This window comes from Aedes albopictus, chromosome 3, assembly GCF_035046485.1.
Source record: "Aedes albopictus strain Foshan chromosome 3, AalbF5, whole genome shotgun sequence".
Taxonomy (NCBI): Eukaryota; Metazoa; Arthropoda; class Insecta; order Diptera; family Culicidae; genus Aedes; species Aedes albopictus.
The window spans coordinates 273,419,517-273,424,626 of record NC_085138.1 but is presented as its reverse complement, the minus strand read 5'-3'; the positions used below and the strand labels follow the sequence as shown (position 1 = coordinate 273,424,626).

The 5,110-nt window shown below is 37.0% G+C and overlaps 1 long non-coding RNA gene across 1 annotated transcript; it reads right to left on the bottom strand.

The window, feature by feature from the left end:
* Nucleotides 1-4,007: 4,007 nt before the first annotated feature.
* Nucleotides 4,008-4,676, bottom strand: LOC134291139 (uncharacterized). The gene is made up of 2 exons (XR_009998928.1): nt 4,414-4,676; nt 4,008-4,348 (listed from the first exon to the last, which is right to left on the bottom strand). It is a non-coding gene; the product is annotated as an uncharacterized LOC134291139 (long non-coding RNA).
* Nucleotides 4,677-5,110: the final 434 nt, after the last annotated feature.

Below are 5,110 nucleotides of genomic sequence, written 5' to 3'. Positions count from 1 at the left end.
TTTCGAAAAGTGCAGCAAATATTCTCAAATTTTTGCTGTAAGTTGATCAAATAGTTGTGTTTCAGTGGACAAAATTTGGGAAAGATCAGGCTATTCTGCAAGAAGTTATAAAGATTTTAGAAAAAGTATAATTATCCGACAGCCAACTTTGAGCTGTTATATCTCCGAATTCAATGAACCGAATGCAATGAAATTTTGACCATTTATGACTTTTATAATGAGCTCTGAAAAACATTTGACTCAACTTGCAATTATTAACTAGAGAGAAAGTTGCAACGATTTCATTTATTTTATGATTTTTTAGTAAATTGGTCTATTTTTAATATGCATACCATTACTTTTTCAATTTGCTGTCGACTATGTTGTTGCTTTTCTTCAAAACATATTTATATTCAAGACAATTAGAGGGAATTTAAATAAACTGTACTAAGCATCTTAAATTTTGAAACGATGCTAAAATTTTAGAAAATTTGGTGTTTTATCAGCAAAATAATCTTATCGTTATAATTTTCTTCGTGTTAGGAATTTTTAGTTATGTCGAAAGTTTTTCAAAGCTTATTATATAAGTCATGAATGATCAAAATTTCATCGCATTCGGTTCATTGAATCCGGAGATATAACAGCTCAAAGTTGGCTATCGGGTAATAACACCTTTTTCTAGAATTATTATAACTTCGTGCAGAATAGCCCGATATTTACCAAATTTTGTACACTGATACACAACTAGTTGACCAACTTACAGCAAAAATTTGAGAATATTTGCTGCACTTTTCGAAAAGTTACAGCAATTAAAAAAAAATGAGAATGGAAAATGCTTGTCCCGATCATTTTGTCTATCCCCTGCAGGGATGCCAAATATACAGATTTATCTGCATTATACAGATTTTTGAGCATCCGTACAGATTTCGTTTAATATGAAATACAGATTTTTGAGCTGAAGGGGCTATTTTATTTTTGTATGGGATTCAGATTTTTCACCCAAATTTTGGATGGGATACAGATTTTTGAAATTTGCTATACAGATTTTTCAAAAAATCATCTGGCATCCCTGATCCCCTGTATGCCCTTTATTAGGTGGACATAAGAGGCAATATAACAAAAACAAATACCATAACTATGTATGAATAACACCTTGAAAATAGCAAGTAAAGTTATTTTTTTCGAATGAGTGTAATCAGTTTCGTGCCTTTTAATTCCGCCCTAATTGCTTATCCTTTGACAGATACACGTATTTCGGCTACCTCTTGTAATCTTCCTTAGTATCAGTTATCCACTAGGGACGAATTAAACCCGTTGTCGTTCCAAGGAGTTTGGAGACTGCATAGCCGAGAAATCCAACATCTTGTTATCCACTAGATTACAAGTGGTAGCCGCAATACGCGTATCTGTCAAAGGATAAGCAATTAGGGTGGAATCAAAAGGTACGAAACTCAGTACACTCATTCGAAGAGGGTATTCTGCTTAGAGGGTTCGCAAAGTCGGTAAAAGAAAGTTATTATGGTATCTAATGCATACCTAACACATAAGTGCTGTATTTATTATCCAAAAGGTATTGAACAACAAAGTTATATATATTTTTTTATTGGTGCATTTGTTGAATAACTCCATGATGTGATAGCAAAACATGTTCTACTGTTATTTCACTGTTAAATTAGCAAATACCCTCAATGTACCAGTAGCCGCTCGTGTGCCAATTACCGTTCAGAAGCGTAGTAAAGAAATTTCTCCGCAAAAAATACAATCTTTTTTACGGATATTCATAATATACAGGGGATGACCACAATGTTTGGGATTGGCAACTTTTTTTTTCACACAAAAAAGTTCAACAAGCTGTATCTTTTCAAACAGTGCATCAAAAAATCTCAAATTTTGACTGTTTTTCAACCTATAACATGTGCATCATTGGTACAAATTTGGGCTCGATTGGTTAATATTTCGCGAAGCCAGAACCGTTCGGGTAAACACCTTTTTTAGACAACTCATTTTTGAGCTGTCATATCTCGGAAACCAGTAAACCAAATTGAATGAAATTTTGAACGTACACTAACAAACGTTGAACAAATTTATCATGGATTGACACTTTTTTGGATTTTTCTCGAAAAAAGTATCTTTTTTACATCAATGTCAAAAAATTTTAGTGTTGATATCCAAAGATTGTCCACTTCTGTTCTCAAATTATCTCTAATCAGATACATTAGAGCCTATTTAGATTGAAGGAAGAACACATTTAATAATTTTTGTGTGGTATTGTAAATTTTACTTATTTTCCTCTATATGGGTAAAAATTTCAACCAGGTATAACTTAATTCGCCGTGAGAAAATATTACATTTGAAAACGTCGTATTAAGTATCAATATATTGTTGATAAACGGTAAAAAAATCATTCAATTCGGTTCACTGGTTTCCGAGATATGACAGTTCAAAAAATAGTTGTCTAAAAAATAGTGTTTTACAATAACGGTTCTAACTTCGCGAAAAATAAATCAATCGAGCCCAAAATTGTACCAATGATGCACATATAATAGGTTGACAAACAGCCAAAATTTGCGATTTTTTGTAATTGCGTTGCAAATTCCCCTACTTTTCACTCGCGGTTGGAACAATAAAATGGCCTACTTTTTTCACTGAAACAAGAGTGCCGAAAAGTACTATTTTTTGTAATTGCATTGCGTTTTCCCCTACTTTTCACTCGCGATTTCGATGATAAAACGGCCTGCTTTTCTTCACTAAAACAAAAGTGCCGAAAAGTACTACTTTTCGGCACTCTTAAGAGTGCTGAAATAGTTATTTATGCAACAAGTTGCAAAATGATGATTTTTTCAGCACGAGTCGTACGAGGCTTGCCGAGTTGGATAAATACGACGAGTGCTGAAAAAATCGAGTTTTGCAACGAGTTGCATACAAAGTTTTTTGTAATTGCAAAATACCCAGTATAATCTTTCCTTGCTACACGAACTTGTATCAAGAGGTACCACGTGCCACCATTCATGCGCTTCAGCGTGGTGCTTTTTTCGATCAGGTAGGCTATGATAGGGTTGGTGTCAGAAAAAAAGCTCCCGTCGTCGTCATACCGCAGCATGGGCAACAGCAAAAGTAGTTTCAGCTGCTGTTTCTGCGCTTGATCTGCTGTAGTCCTAATCAGAATCTGAATAGTCCTTATTAGGATTCGAGCTGCTCTGAGGATGTAGAAGCAGCAGTTGTGTCTACGGTTGCCGTGAAAGTTGTCGAAAAGTGGGTTCTGGCAAAAGTGCCGAAAAGTGCTACCAGGCTTGGGATTGATCACCGTTAGTGGTCATGTTCAAATAACGAATACCAGTTTGGCGTCTTCAGTATCGTGCAATCGCAATAGGCTCATGAAATCATCAAGTACGTTGCTCGAGAGCTTGTTGTGTAGCGAGCATGCATTGGACGACGACGTTCAGTTACCATAGAGAAAACGACTGAACGTTTTATGAAAAACGACCTTCACTGACAGTGAAATGACGGTCGTGAGGGATTGCCACAGTATGCTTACCATCCAGCATAGATGAATTTCTTTCGTATGGTTTTATTTGAGTGGACGTTTTCTTGGGAACTCGCTAAGCGGACTCTAGCCAGGGCTCTAGCAAAACTAAGTCGACGCCAAAGGTCATATTTTGATACGAGACACCTTCTGCATCGGCATTTCCTCAGGATAGGTATTTAGATACAGTAACTAATTAGCTAGGTAGAAGCAGTCAAACACCAGTTCTCATCGGGAATGCAGTTTTTAAAATGGTCGCCTGGTAGATGGTAAAATATCTTCTTCCACTACAAATATTGTTAAAAAAAATATTTTACCGGGGCCAGGCCTGGTAATAAACATAGCCCTTTATGGGAAAAGCAGGAAGTATGGTTGAAATTGAAGGACGCCCGTTTGTTGTAAAGTCAATCACAAAAACTGGCATCAGTGGAAGAAAACGGTGTAATGTTGCTTAATTTGTGTACGATTGAAGTCGGTTCAAAAGTCGAGCGAAATTTATTGAATCTGAATTTGGTAAAAGTCCTCTTTTATTTACATGGCAAAAACGAATCATTTGGAAAACGCGGCTTCAATGCAGGTGATGAGTATGCAAGGCTACTCAACCATCGTTGAAACTCCAGAGAGCGTATGTTATCGGAGGAATGCATCGCTCTTTCCTCTTATACTATCCAAGGAATGCGTTTATAACATCAACGAAAGCCTGTTATGAGATTCCGAGTCAACGGTACCAGCTGGATCTGTGTACTAAAAGACTCTTCGTAAGTTGTATTATCCTCTGTATTATTCTCTTCTGCGCAGGAAAGAAACATTTTTTAAGCCCTGGAGCCATCCAAATTCGTCCTTCATCTGAAAGAGCAAGATAACTTGTATAAATATGCAGACTGGCTAGCTAATATTATTGAGGAACGAACCTTTGAATAAGTCCATTTCAATTCAATAAATCAAAAACGTACTGCCACTGCAGTCTCCTTCAACGATGGTCAAACAGCCGATGGTCAGATTAATTGAAGGTCAAGTAATAAAGCAAATCATGACGGTTGCCCATGGTTTCTAAATCGCGAAAATGTGCTTTGCCTATGTGATCTTTGTTTGCTTACTTCGCGTTCAATAGCGACGCATGATTCGAGTCAAACCGTAGCATGCTTGTGAAGTTCATGACCAATACCAAGCCTGAGTGCTACAGGACTACAGCAGATCAAGCGCAGAAACAGCAGCTGAAACTACTTTTGCTGTTGCCCATGCTGCGGTATGACGACGACGGGAGCTTTTTTTTCTGACACCAACCCTATCATAGCCTACCTGATCGAAAAAAGCACCACGCTTTTTTCATGAATGGTGGCACGTGGTACCTCTTGATACAAGTTCGTGTAGCAAGGAAAGATTATACTGGGTATTTTGCAATTACAAAAAACTTTGTATGCAACTCGTTGCAAAACTCGATTTTTTCAGCACTCGTCGTATTTATCCAACTCGGCAAGCCTCGTACGACTCGTGCTGAAAAAATCATCATTTTGCAACTTGTTGCATAAATAACTATTTCGGCACTCTTAAGAGTGCTGAAAAGTAGCACTTTTCGGCACTTTTTCCAGCACACACTTTTTCCAACTA